The sequence below is a fragment of the Delphinus delphis genome, chromosome 10, assembly GCF_949987515.2.
Source record: "Delphinus delphis chromosome 10, mDelDel1.2, whole genome shotgun sequence".
Lineage (NCBI taxonomy): Eukaryota > Metazoa > Chordata > Mammalia > Artiodactyla > Delphinidae > Delphinus > Delphinus delphis.
Window position 1 is genome coordinate 36,588,245 of NC_082692.2, and position 14,256 is coordinate 36,602,500.

A 14,256-nucleotide genomic window follows, 5' to 3' on the forward strand; every position below is an offset into this window, starting at 1 on the left:
CCCTGCCCCTCCTCACCTTCCTGGGACAGGTTCTCAGCCACCCACCCCCTGACCCCTGGAGCATGGACTTGCCCAGCCTCCCCCTCCTCAGCCTGCCCTGTGGCCACTGCCACCCGCCACTCCCAGTGGGGGCCTCACACGCTTGTTGGGAGAGTCAGGATCTAGTGTGAGTCTCACGTGCGAGTCCCAGGATAGGGCCCAGGGTGCCGTGAGCGCCTGCCCTGACCTAAGGCTCTCCCCCAAGCCTGAGCCCGAGCGAGCGCAGCATCAAAAAGCAGATGAAAACCCCAGGACACGTCAGGAGAGACACTGTGGGAGCAAAGGAGAAGCTTTTTCCTGCCTTTTTGAACAAGAGGCTCTGCATTTTCATTTTGCTCTGAGCCCCACACATCACGCAGCTGGCCCTGGATTCACGCATTATGTTTGTCAACTCAGAATTCTCCAGGGCACATCAAGTGCTTCTGGTACTTCAAAAAGTATTTTAAGAAGTGCAAATATTGTGATAATTTATATTCATTTTGCCTTTTTATTTATTTAGAATAAAAATGATACACGCCCACAATGTGTTTCTTGCAGAGAAGAGCTTATAAACAGAAGCCTGAAACTTTTTCTTACCTCTTCATTTCAAAACAAACCTGAAAATTACAAAAGTAAAGCAACTGATTTTTTTAAAGCATAAAATTAAAGAATTCTAAACATCAGGTCATAAAAACACTTTTTTCTTTTTTTTGATGATGGAACAAAAGTAAATTTGAATCTGCATTTTAATATATATTTGAGCCCCAAACCAAACATCATAGTTGTTAAATTTTGCCAATAAATCTCGATTTTTCTTACCACTTAAATTATGTATGTATTACTTACTAAATTGGAAAACAATTTGAATTTATCTTTACATAATAGTATATGAAGCTAAAATTAAATATTTTTATTTGCAGTCACTTGTTTCTTATATAATGCATTAAAAAAAAGACAGATTTTTTTCTTTAATTCCTAAATGGGACTCTGTAATTATCATTTACAACAGAAGGAATTCTTAAGTCAGAGAAGGCTGAGAAGCACTGGAGCAAGTCTGGTCAGAGTCTTTTTCCAGCCCTCAGCCCCAAGCCTATCACCTCAGAGACCAGATGAAAAATAACTTCCCCTTACAGAACTCTAAAGCTGGAGTGCAAGATCCCCTCTCCCTGATGCGTTTACAAAAATATCTGTGCAGGGAGCCCCAGCTGCTTTGGACCTGCCAGTTTGCATGGGTTGACTTAGGTCACTAATTAATGGGTGACCCGTCATATCTGGCTGATGAGCAACTTGCTCAGCTGCCTTATTGAGTGGGTTATCGCTCAAGAAAAAAAGCCTCCGTGTAGTGTTGCCAACCTGGGAACATCTCAAATCATAAAAGAAACAGTGACCAGGATCATAAGGCAAGATCCATAAACTGTCATTCTCAGAACAAACAAGAAGGCACAAGCGTTGAATTTCACAGAGCACCAAGGATGTACTGAGCCCTCAAAGAGGACGTTCTTTACTGCAGCACACTGGCTTCTGGGCGTCATATCCCCGTTCTTGGAGAAGGGCAAGGATGTGGGGCAAAGGTCAGAGGTGTGAGGGAAGGAGGGTGACTGGGGTCGGTCGGGCAGGACTCCTGGGGAGGCCAGGCCTGGGAACTGTGATGGCGCCGACGGCCGGGGAAGGCAGGCGGGGGTCCAGGACAGCCCTGGTCCCGAGTCCCATGGAGCCAGAACCGAGTCATGAGAAGACAGCGGTCAGGGAGCCTCTTCCTCACAGTGGAGCAGAGGCAGGGGTTCCTCAGTCTGGCCCTGCTTGTTTGCTGAGTGACATCAGTGGCCTTGGTTTAGTCAGAGCCAGGCCCTCTTTCCCTTTAGATGCCAAATGTTACCAGCCCAAAGACTGTGTGCGAATTTCAAGGAGCATAGATGGAATTGGTTTCTAGCATGGGAAGGTTAGATGGTCTTTGTGGATAGCAGAAAGAGAAATGTGCCACGTCTCCCAGGTAAGACTGGTTTCTGCAGGCACTGCCCCGCCCGGAGAGGGGCGTCCGCACAGGGCACGGTGGGGAAGCGCAGCTTGGAGCTCCTGAGAGTTGAGAGCGTTCAGCAGAGATGGGCGGCTCTTCGGGCAGCAGGTGGAAAGTGGCCTGTGTATGTGGCCAGAGCTGCCGGCGGCTCAGGAACTGCCCCCACCTCCAGACATCCCAGCTGCTAGCAGGATAGCAGAGGTGTCCAGAGCTAAAACTGATGGGGAATTCTTGCCCGACGTGGGCACCTGTCTGTCTTGCCGTAGCCGGCCAGGCCTTCCCGCGTCAGGCTCGGCATCTGTGCTGCACGCTGATCCCCACCCCGGATCAGGGCCAGCTCTCAGGTGATGCAGCCGAGGAGGGCTGCGGACGTTCAGATTTCTTGATCACCTGTTTGGGCACGCTTCTGGTTTCCTCAGCATTTCATCCCTGTCCTCTGGGAGGTGCGTGTCTGCTCCTGGCATCTGTCTCTCATTTTCCTTTGTGAGCACCACAGCGATGAATTCATTTAATTTTTTAGCTATGTTTACGACTTCTGTCAATAAATTCCCCTAATGTTTACCTCCCAAAGACTCCACCACTTGCTTCAGTGACCTCCTGCGCCTTGTGTACTCAGCATTTCCTTGTCATTTATCTTCACTTCTTAGAACATTCTCCTTTCATTGCCTGCCAGCGAGTTTGTCATCCTGCTCCTCCTCTCTGCTCTGTAATCCTCCCTGCGGCGTGCTTCTCACGTTTCTCTGCTCTGCCCTTGGATACCATCCTCCCTCTGCGCCCTTTCGCAGGCTTCTTTCCTCTGTCTTCCTCTCACGCTTAGCACTAGATGGCAGGCACGTGTCAGTTTGTCTTTCAGCGAGTTCCCCCTCCGTCCTGCTCTCCTTCAGTTGTTTTCATTCCTCTGAATCTTCCCAGTGCCTGTAGCCAAAAAGGTCTCCTTGGCTGTTTCCTCCATCACTTTCTCTTGGTCTCAGTCACCAGTGCAACCGCGAGGTCATTCCAGCCCACCTGCCTCAACTGCTACTTGACTCCGAGCTACTCGAGAGGAGGCATTGCTTCCCTTTCTAAGGCTCTCCTGTCTGAAGGACGTTGGATGTGGTCCTGGTGGATCTGAAGTTTCCACTCGTGCCGTGCAGCGGCCGTGCTAGTTCTGATGCAGCCCCTCTCACACACCCTTCATTTCCATTTCACTAGTTACCACAGCAAAGCCGCAAAGGCACACTGCTTTGTCCTTAAGGAGGTCAGGCTGGGTCCAAATGAGGTCTGTCTGTGGACCTATGACAATCCGTCAGTCTATTAAAAGAAATACAAGTTACGCCTGTTTCTTCTTATGGCTTTGATGAAACCTGGGTTGGAGAGCAGGTTCTGGAGTGATTTTTTTAGGAGGCAGAGACCTCAGGGGCACAAGCAGCCCCGGGGGTCAGAAAGGACTTGTAGGAAAAGCTAACTTTCTGCACTATGGAAACACCCGCGGGAAAGCTTTTGCCTAGTCAGTAATAGAGAGCGAGGATGGGGTCGACAGTCTGTCGGCAGCTCTCAGGTCTCCATTTACGTATTGAATTTACGTAGCTGCGGAGACAGGCTACGTGGTATTTGTCTTGTATCCTAGCCTTAGCCTGGACCTGGCGCATGTGAGCAGAGAGTACCTGCTGCCTGAGTGAGCAGATGAATCATTCGGTCTGTCCGTCCGTCTCTCCCTCTCCCCATCAGGCAGCCAAATAAAGGGAAAGATTTAGTGAAACAACTTCTCCTCCCCGCGATCCACGGGGATGAACATGACAGCATGTTGAAGGACAGAAGCCAGTACAGAAGAATCCGTGTAGTAGGATTATGTTCATACAAACGTCAAAAACAGGCAAAACTAAGCTGTAACATCTGAGGATGTGTACACAGAACAGAAATGATTATTATTAAAGCCAGACTGTGGGTCTCCAGCAGGGAGGCTTAGATCAGGAAGGGACCACAGGGCGCCAGCGATTCTTCTGGTTCTTGACCTGCGTGTGGTTTGCACGGCTGGCGTTGACTATACAGTTATTCAGCAAGCTATACATTTGTATTTCATGCACCTTTTAGTGCACGGTTTTCACAATACAAAATGTTCTGGTTTAAGCAAAAGGGATAATTTGACGAGGAAACCAAAGCTGAGCGATGTTCAGTGACTCGCACACAGTCATGCCTGGTGAGTGGCAGAGCCAGGGTTTGAATCCAGGCAGTTGGCACTTAACATCCAGGCTGCTCTGTCTCCCCAAAAGGCATAACAAATGGTAAAGCTTCAGAAATGAGCCCAGCTCTGCCCGGGCCAGGTCGTCGAGTCAGGCGCTGGGGGAGCAGACAGTCCCTGCGGGCAGGCTTCGTGCACCAGCCGGGCTGGAACCAGGAGAGAAACCCAGGCAGGGCCCTTCCCTGGGGGGCGTTGCAGCTTCAGCGCCTGACAGAAGTCAACCCACGAGAAGACGCCTTCACCTGGAGTGGGGGTGGGGGGATGCTGCGAGGAGCAGCGCTGGTGGAGGCCGAGTGATGGAGTGAGCGGAGCAGTGGCGGCTGACGGGGGTGGTCCTGAGGAGGGGTTTTGGCATCTGAAAAGTGGATCAGGTCATCCTGACGGGCAGACAGGGATGAGGCTGTGCCGTGGCGGGCTTGGGAGGGCGGGGAGTGCAGATCCCTCCGTGAGCTCCAGGGAGCTTGCCGCTGGAGGGTCTGCACCGCTGGCACGAGCAGGATGGAGAGTCTGTAAGTGGCTGCTTGAGCTGCCCTCCAGGACCACTCAGCGCCGAGCCTGGAGTGAGGCAGAATTTATTTACAGGCACTGTCAGGCCGGTGAGTGGCTCTGGGCTCCCTGTGCCATCCTTGTTCCCATAGCAACATGTACCTCTAGTGAAGAAAAAACAAAAAGAAGGAAACAGACTCTGCTTAAAAAAAAAAAGCGCTCCTTCCTGGCCCCGTGACAGTTATTTCCCAGGCCCCACCCCCCCAGGTCTGGTCACTCCCTGTCTGAGTCCCCAAGGATTCCCTCCCCGGCAGTATCCTCCAGAGGATGTCGTCTGAGACACAGCCATAATGCACAGGGTGGGGAGGTAGGGAATGAGCTGAGGAGGAGAGAGAAGTGGGTGGAAGGAAGGGAGGGGCCTTGTCCAGTGTGGACCAGGAGACCTTGGCACTGGTGCCAGCCTCATGCCCAACCAGCTGTGTGACCCCCAGCAAGTCACTTCACCTCCCTGGCTCTCAGGACACTTGTCTTTAAAATAAGGAGAGTGAACTAGCTCTTAAAGGTTCCTTCCCAGTGAGACAGAAAAAAAGCAGAAAAATATTTAATTTATAGCACAATTATAAAAAGGCGTATTTTATAGGCATCTTTATACTTAAATGTCTATTAGGAAAGATTTTATTGGAAAAAGAGAGGGAAAGTGACACAACAGGGAGCACGTCTTTGTTCCAGACACTCCACAAGCCTTATGCCTGTTGTAGTGGAGCAGCAGTAATTCTGCACCAAACAACCAGCCTAGGAGGAGGTGCACACAGCACCTGAGCAGGTGAGGCCTGGGGGCTGCCGGGCAGCAGGATGGACAGAGACGCCAGCTGGTGAGGATGATGTCCAGCCATGTCCTGCTGCAGAGCCAGCGGTGAGTCAGGCCTGCAGTCTCCCTGCAGCTGGAAGCCTTCGAGACAAAGCAGACACGTCACCTGGATGAAGTGAAAAGCTGCCCAGGGCAGTGGGGCCGCCCGCGCGGCCTTGCGGGGAGAGCAGGAGCCCTGGTAAGGCCGTGTCTCCCGGCTCTACCTGGGAACTAGAATATTTCTCCTTTTTTGCTTTAGTTTTTCAAAAATAAAAAGATACCTCTACCACTCTAGGGCCAAATTAATTAAGACAAGAGAGTGAATCGCTCCCTGGAGCTCTTGAGTGTGCACTCATAAAAGTCAGTGGTCGGGAGTTCTGGGACTGCCTGGGGGGATGTGTTTTCTTTCTTTTTTTTTCCTTCGGCCGTATGGCATGTGGGATCTTATGGTCTTAGTTCCCCAGCCAGGGACTGAACCTGTGCTCCCTGTAGTGGAAGCACGGAGTCTTAACCATTGGACCACCAGGGAAGTCCCTGTGATATGTTTTGGAAACTTCCAAGCAGTGGAGTTCCAGTTATTTGTGAGTGCCCTGGCCTATGTGAAGATGGGAAAGTGACATTGGAAAGTTAAAAAAACTGTTAACCGTATATAAGCAGTGTCACCAAGAAGCTTACTCCCATCCCTAGTAGGCATAAATACTTGTGCAAAACTGTGGGGTTATCCTGTCACCCCTAAGCAATGCTGAAAAGTTGTTGCTCACAAACTGGAAGTGTCTCCCTATGAAATGGGTTCCTTAACTGAAAACCATGTTTTGGGCTGTACAGATGTACGTACGTGAAACTTTGGTTTTAAATTGCAGTGTTTTGTTAGAAACACTTAGTCTTCATTTTTAAAGGAACAAAAATAAAACATCTCTACAATCTAAAGATGGACTCATAACTTGTTCCTGAGATGAGTGTAAGAAGATGTAATTGTCATTGTCATCAGGCTCAGTTAATGTTTGCTGAGTGTGTGTGTGACGCTGCCACGCCACACATTGCGAAAGGAGAGAGGAGGTCTTCAGGGTGTATAATTCAGAAGCCACGTCTCTGTGTCTGACTTCTGGGCAGATATCATTGAGAGGTAGGTATCTATTTTATAAAGATGTAGATGTAAGTTGAAAGCTTGGCTCAAATCCTATTTGTATTGGTTGGCATGAAAGCAATCTGTGAAAATTACTCAGGAGAAACCAGAAAGGCAAGGTAGAGTCATTGATCAACATTTATTAAATTTTCCTGATTTCTGCTACAGTTCACGCTGGACTCTTAGCCCAACTTGGGAAAATTAGCAGAGGCTTCTCTGCTTTTAAAAACCTTGAAGACACATTGAGCGAAGTGCTCAGGGAATCCCTCTAATGAAAGGCAGCAAACAGTGGCTAGCCGAGGAATTTGCCTGTTCGCCAAGAAGGAACCAGCACGTTTGTGTACGTCCTTTCCAGGGTTCACCCCAGACTATCTCAGACACGTCAAGAATTACGGCTCCCAGAGAGGAAAGGCAAAGGGATAAGAAACAGCAGCTACAAAAAAGGACACACGGATGTGACTCAGGCTGCGTCGGATTCATACACACGACTACATTCCAATTTAACTGGCTCCTCTCAGAAGACAGATCCAGAAGCCACTGAAGCTGGTTCAGCGAAGGTACCCCTTGGTGAGCAGCAGTAATCAAACAGGCTAATGGGATACATGATTGCCGAGAAGGGAAGGGAAAATGATGCGGCGACTGCGGTAATGGTTTTGCATAAATCAATAGTGTGGCTCTGCCCTGTATGCCTCATTCACTTTTGGTCACATCCTTTCCAAGGGGTATCGCAGTCTTGGGAAGGTTCGGAGGAAAGAAATTGCATCACACAAGCTTCTGAGCGAAGAGAAACTCAGGACCTGGCTGTTCCACCGAGAGGGAGGCCTGAGGTGCTCGGTGGGGAGAGGAGCTTAGGGGTGTGAGGGACAAGCGGCAGTTTCCACACGGCACCTGGTACCGCCCCTCGTGGCAGTGACGACTCCTCCAGGCAACAGCGACCTCCAGTGTCTGTGTGAAAAGAGCAGACACATCCCAGCCTCTCTTCCCTTTGCACCTCTGCTGGGGTGGCAGGCATCTCGGGCCAGCCCCGACCCCTTGGCCACCAGAGAAGGTGCCAGTTTCTCCAGGACAGGCTCACTTTCCACCCCTGCTCCCATGAACAGAGTCAGGACTGCCCACAGGCCCCCTCTCTGGATGCCCATTTGCAACGGGTGGACATCCGAAGGGGCCTAGGGTCCTAAGGGAAGAACCCCAGCCTTGCACAAGATGATGATGGTGAGGTACAGACACCGTGATGTTCATCCTCATCGGCAGTGGTCCAGGACCTGGCTGGGTGTTGGCTTCGCACTGTCGTCATGTTAGGTTCAAGGCCAGTGGGTTGGATTATCCACTGAGACAGCTGAGCTGGCACGTTGGTGTACAGAAGGCGAGAGCGAGGCCCCAAGCCTTTATCTGGAAGTCCTCCCTGTCCCTTCTGCCTGGAAGGCCACTCCCGCCCTGTCTTCAAGGCCTGGTTTCCCTTCCAGGCGAAGTTAATCTCACACTGTGTATTCCTTCTCACTTGCTATTATGTTGTCTGTGTGAGGAGGCATCCTGATATGGAGAGAGCACGGATTCTGGAGCTGCTCCACCCTGCGGTTGAATCCCACTCACCACTGTGGGCTGAGGTCCATCTGGTGGAGGTCCTGACGGCAGGGACGGTGTGATTTAGCCTTGGGCCAGTGTTTGTGCCCAGTAAGGTCACTGAAGGTTGAAAAACAAAAGCAGTGAAAGGAAGGCTCTGAGGATGAGTCCAGGTCCCCTGCTTGGCTGGGCCTGGAGGCCCCTCGGACCCCCGTGCTGTGCCCGCTGCAGCACCATAGTCCCCCAGCCTCCATCCTCCCAGAGGATCCTTAGAGGCTGTGAAGAATCCTCCCCTCTCCTGTGTCAGTCTTACCAAGCCTGTTATCAGGTTCTGTTATTTATCCTTTAAAAAGGATTCTTTGCTGTTTATCCCAAATTGCTGTGTTCTACCTCAGGGGATTTCAGGTTTAAGGGTTTGTTGTCATCTACCTTCTTTCCTCAGGCACTTGTATTATTTGTCACCATAAATGTATTCTTTTTGTAATATTTTTAACTCAAGAAATACTTAATTTTTTAAGACTCTCCTCTGTCCGGTGACCCTGGCTCCCTGCCCAGGTCCGGGCCGGGTCCTCGCCCAGTCCCCTGAGCCATGGCCTCTTGCCTCTGCCGCCCTGCTCCCCACCTCCCCCGTTCCCGCCTTTCTTTGTCATCACGCAGGCTGGGAGTCCACAGTGGTCACCCTCCTCCTGCACCAGGCCTCCCTCCTCTGACCAGTTCTGCTTGACTGCCTCACCTTCCCCGACTCAGCTCAGGCGGCATCCCCTGCTCCACTGGCTGACTGGGGGCCCCTCCTCTGCACCCTCATGGCTCCCTTGGTGGCCAGAGCCTGTCCACTCACGTGTCTCTATCCTTACTGGTTGGTGCACCCTTTGAGGGGGCCAGGCCTCACAGGAGGGGGTGCAGGAGGTGCCTTGTGTTTTGGAATGAATAAATGAATGAGTGAGTGAGTGAATTAAAGAATGCACTTGCACCTCCTGACCTCCAAACCCTCCTCTCCGTATTTGGCTCCTCTGGCCACGCCTACCGTGTGGTGTCACCTTGTCCTGCCCCCCAGCCTGAGCCTGGAACATGGAGGCGCCGGTCCTTTCCCAGCTTGCCGCCCTTATCTGCTCGCTCTGTCCCCGCTGCACGCTCTACCTCCGCGCCCATCTTTCCATCTGTAAAACACCCTTTTTCACTTGGAATCCTCACCACATGGTTTGTGACTTACAGAGTTAACTGTTTGTTGTGCGTTGCCTTTGACTTGGCAGAGCCCGCTTGGCTCTGGAGATGCTCAGTGAACCCGCATCAAAGTTAGTTGGTCCCTTAGTGACACCCTTGGGACTCGGGGGTCACAGCCTGAAGCGCAGCCCTGACACAGCCCTGGTTCCTCACATCCGGCCGCGGAGGCTCGGCCAGGCTGCTGGCGGCTAGGGCTTCCCAGGGCTCCCAGAGGCTCCCAGTTTCCCCCAGCGTAGAGGGCAGAGCCTACGCTGAGCTCTGCAGGGTCAGGGAGAGGCATGACTATGATTTCTCCAAGGAGGAGCCTCCACAGGAGGACACCAAAACAGTACCGTTAGGTATGTCCGGAATAATAGCCATTCGAGTTGCTATTTTAAAACAGGTTGGTTAAGTGGCCTAGAGACAGTGGTGCAGTTAAGTCACCCAAGTTAGAGGAATGGGAGTAACAGTGGGAACGGGGCAACAGCAGGGGTCCGGCTACCAGCAGTATTGAGTGCTCACTGTAGTCGCGTCCTCCAGGCTTTTTATGGGTACGGCGTGGAGCAGAAACCCGCCCTGCCTCTCTGGACTGCGTCACCCATGGGGACCCTTCCTTAGGTGAGAGCCAGACGTTAGTTAGCGGCCAGCTGCACTGAGATCTTTTTTAACTTTATTTTTCAATCCAGGGTTTTTATTGATTTGTTTATTCTTGTGCAAGGCCCTGAGTGGGAGAAAGGACGGCCACGCCTCGGTCCTTGAATCAGATGGGAACTGACAGGTCAGGACACAGGCAGGAGGAGGGGCTGGGCCTTGGGCCCTGGAGCCTCACAGGCTGGCCTAGAAATTAAGAGACCCAAAGGGAGGTTCGTGAGAGCACAAGGAGAGAAACCCATTCACTGGGAAAGGTAATATGCAGCAGGACAGTGTTAAATCAGTGGAAGGGTTAGTATCAGCCTAGGGCTCCGAGGAGCAGCCTCAGAGATGCTGACGGGGAGCGTGAGAGCGGGGTGACATAGCCGACTGCGGGCGTGATGGGGCGGGGTAAGGAGGTCAGGTCAGAACGGGGACGGTGCCGTAAGGTGCATCGTTCAGAACAGGTGGAGGAGACACAGGCGCCGGGGACGAAAGATGACTGGGTGGTGTTGAGAAAGAGAAGGATGTTTGTTCGTTTACAAGGAGGTCTAGGGAGAGGATCCACTGAGAGTGCGGCGGGGGGTGTGCAGAAGCCAAGATGTGTTCTGGGGGGTGTCTCCACGGCCCCACCCCGTGCTTGGAAAGACGGGTGCTCCTAGAGCAAGAGACTATCAATAACCCACCAGAAGGTGGTCCTGTCACTTCAGAAGCTCAGAGAATGTGGAGCTGATGGAGAAGAGGTATTAATAGCTGCTACTTAGAAGAGGATTTTCAAATTTACCCTGAGTAGCCCAGGTGAGAGCTGACGGCCCAGACAGGTTTTAAATCCCCAGAAAAGGCCCTTCCCTATGGCTGTTGACAGGTAAGCACCTGCAGGTGGGCCCAAGGGGCGAGATTTGATATAAAAGGGAGGGAGAAAGGAAAGAAAAGGAAAGGAAGGAGAGACCGGGGGCTGACTCGGGTCCACAGGAAGCAGCACCAGCCTGAGCTTTAAGGGGAGAAACAGGCTAACTGTAAGAGAAAATACACTCTGCCCATACAGAGGACGCGTGGTCTCGGGCTTCATATTAGTTTGAAAGGTGAAATTTGAAACAGTGGTAGATAAATGAATTGAAGTGGGAATATGGAAGAAATAGTGATGCAGGAAGGAAAGCATGGAATTTATATTTTAAGTGTAATTTCACAGTTGATACTACATTTGTCTTCTCCGTGAACCTGACTCTGCAGAATAAGGGCGCATGTGTATGCGTGCATAGTGCACGTGTGCCTGTGTGCGTGGTGTGGGTGTGCACGGTGCGTGTGCTCTAGCCGTGGAGGCTGTAGAGTTCCCAGGAGGAAGCAGGGGCAGCCGCGTCCCCCTGGCTCTCTGCGCTTCCTGAGCCCCCCGCGGTCTCCTCCGCCTGGTCCTTTCTCAGGGAGAGTGGCAGGTGTCCAGCCCTGGCTGCATCCTGCCCACTCCCGGGGTACCAGTGCCTTATCCTCTAAAGACAGGCCCTTATCCAGGACTCAGGAAACATGGGCAGATCCAAGTTCAAGTAGGTCCTCTGAGCTAGCAGGCCACTCGGAAGGAAAGGGTGGGCCCGACCCAAGGAGAGTGAGGGTTGAGCTCTCCTGGGAGCAGTGGGTGGCCAGGGCTCGGAGCCTGGCCCTGGCCCTGTGCCACATGGCTTGCCTCTCACAGCTGTCCACACAGGCCCAGGCACCCACCAGTCCTTTCCAAGCACATCACTACACGCCAGTTACATGCTTACAGATTAGCCTCAGCATTTGCGCCTAAGTTCGATGACAGCTTTACAACAACTTGCATCATCTTACTTATCTAGGGCTGGTTTAGAAGTCTGGAGGCCAAAGGGAGAAAACCCTTGGGATACGGTAGCACTGGTAGGAGAGCCGGAGCCCTACCAGGTATTTGTCCACGGTGCTGGTTCTGTCTCCTGGTCCCCCAGCCACTGGTGGCCTCCGGCTCCCTCAGCCTCAGTTCCTGTCATGTTACTGGCCTACCACAGCAGTGTCTCTAAGACTGTCTTGTGCCATCAGGCCCCTCAGGAACTGGCACTCGCCCCTAAATCCTATTCCAGCAGATCATAGAATGTTTCTGCTCCAAAGCTCTCAATGGCCCTGCTGCCGACTTTCCCCTCTCTTCACGGTTTGCCACTCAGATCTTCTCAGACATCACTTGGCTCTTTCCTCCCAAGGTCTTCACCCATATTATTCCCCTTGCCTGGAACACTTCTAACCCTAAAATGTCCTCGCCTTCCCTCCAGGTCCTGCCTATTAAGTTTCTTTTAATTTTATTGAAGTATAGTTGATTTACAATGTGTGTTTATTCTGTTCAGCAAAATGACTCAGTCATACATACATATATTCTTTTTCATATTCTTTTCCATTATGGTTTGTCACAGGATATTAAATACAGTTCCCTGTGCTATACAGTAGGACCTTGTTGTTATCCATCCTATACGTAATAGTTTGTATCTGCTCATCCCAGACTCCCAGTGCTTCCCTCCGCCATACACCCCCCTCACCTTGGCAACCACAAGTCTGCTCTCTATGTCTGTGAGCCTGTTTTTGTTTCATAGATATGTTGATTTGCATCGTATTTTAGATTCCACATATAAGTGATATCATATGGGAATTATCTTTCTGACTTACTTCCCTTAGTATGATAATCTCTAGATCTATCCATGTGGCTGCAAGTCTGCCTATTAACTTTTCTTTTTTCTTGTTGGCTGCACCACACGGCTTGCAGGATCTTAGTTCCCCGAGCAGGGATCGAACCCACACCCTTGGCAGTGAAAGCACAGAGTCCTAACCACTGGACCACCAGGGAATTCCTGCCTATTAACTTTTAAAAGGACTCTATTGAGGGCTTAGAGTCTTCTAAGCGCTGTGAGCAATGGCCTTCAAACATTTGGTTTGCATATCCCCTAAAAGAGCTCTGGGAAAAAAATGTAATTTTTTGAACATTTTAAGGTTGAGAAGTAAAAATTTCTTCATAAGTTTAAATACAATTATTTTTGTTAATATGAGATAGAAAAAAATAAACGTTTTAAAAGACGGAAGATAAGGATTATTAGGAATACATATTTGATGACATGGTTTGGTAAAATAGATTTTAACCAACTCGTTGAATAAGGCACACCAAATCTGAAGGTAATTGTGGAATTATTCATGGGATTTAGCCAGTGTATTTTGAAAATGTTTTTATAATTCTGGGAAAATTGCAGTTACGTTTAAAAGAATTACATGAGTCACATATACAGTTCGGTTCCGAATTCAGAACATCTCACTCAGGCCAAATTTCACTCTCATGGGGACCCGGAAAGTATCAGGGCCCATGACTCATGGGCGGGTGCTCCCCATCCAGGGCTTGGCATCCGTGGGAGGGAGGTCGGTGTGCCCCCGTGCGTACTGTAGCACGGGCAGGCGAGGGCTGTGCTTTCCTTCTGTGAGGTGGGGAAGGGTGTTGTGAATTCAGTCATGTTCTCAGGCAGTTTTAGAAAATACTGAATTTGAGGATCTGGAAATTGATTCCCTTAAAACTGCCAGCATGCTCCCTGGAAAGTCGACCTGTGTGCTTCAGACTGAAGACGCCCCCAGGAGAGGATGTGATTCTCCTGTGCAAAGAGCTCAGGACAGGCACCACACAGCAGGGACCCCTGGAGGACTTGGCTGTTAGTGGAGAGAGGAATTTCTGTGGGGGGGAGGGCATCCCTAAAGACCCTCCTCTGGCGTGGGCTTCCTCTGGCTGCCCCCGCGCCCCCAGCTCACACACCAGCAGTCACCTCCTGCTCCGGGCGTGGCAGGCTCACCCCCAACCCCCAGCCGTGCTGTGTGTTCTCAAGGTCAGGGCTGAGGCTCACCCTTGTTGGCCGAGCTCTGAGTGGTGCCCTGTCTGCTCAGTGGTGCTTCCTGAGTGAGTCACGGTGGAACACAGGCTTTTCCTGGCTCCTGCGGGGGGCCATTCCTCCACGTGACGGTGTTTGTTCCCGGCTGGCCCAGGTCACCTCAGGTTGAAGTTCCCTCCCCAGCACTGCTGCCCAGAGGATGGTTACGCACCAAGAACTTGTTCCCCTCCAGAGGGCACAGGAGGAGGTGAGCAACTGCTCTTTGGATCCTTGGAGATAAGCCTGGGTCCTCCCCTGGGGTAATGATGC

At 51.2% G+C, this 14,256-nt stretch overlaps 1 protein-coding gene across 1 annotated transcript in view; it reads left to right on the plus strand.

Annotated features, from left to right (window-relative positions):
* Positions 1-14,256, plus strand: part of BTBD9 (BTB domain containing 9) — a 412,761-nt gene that overhangs the window by 394,115 nt on the left and 4,390 nt on the right. The window lies entirely within an intron of this gene.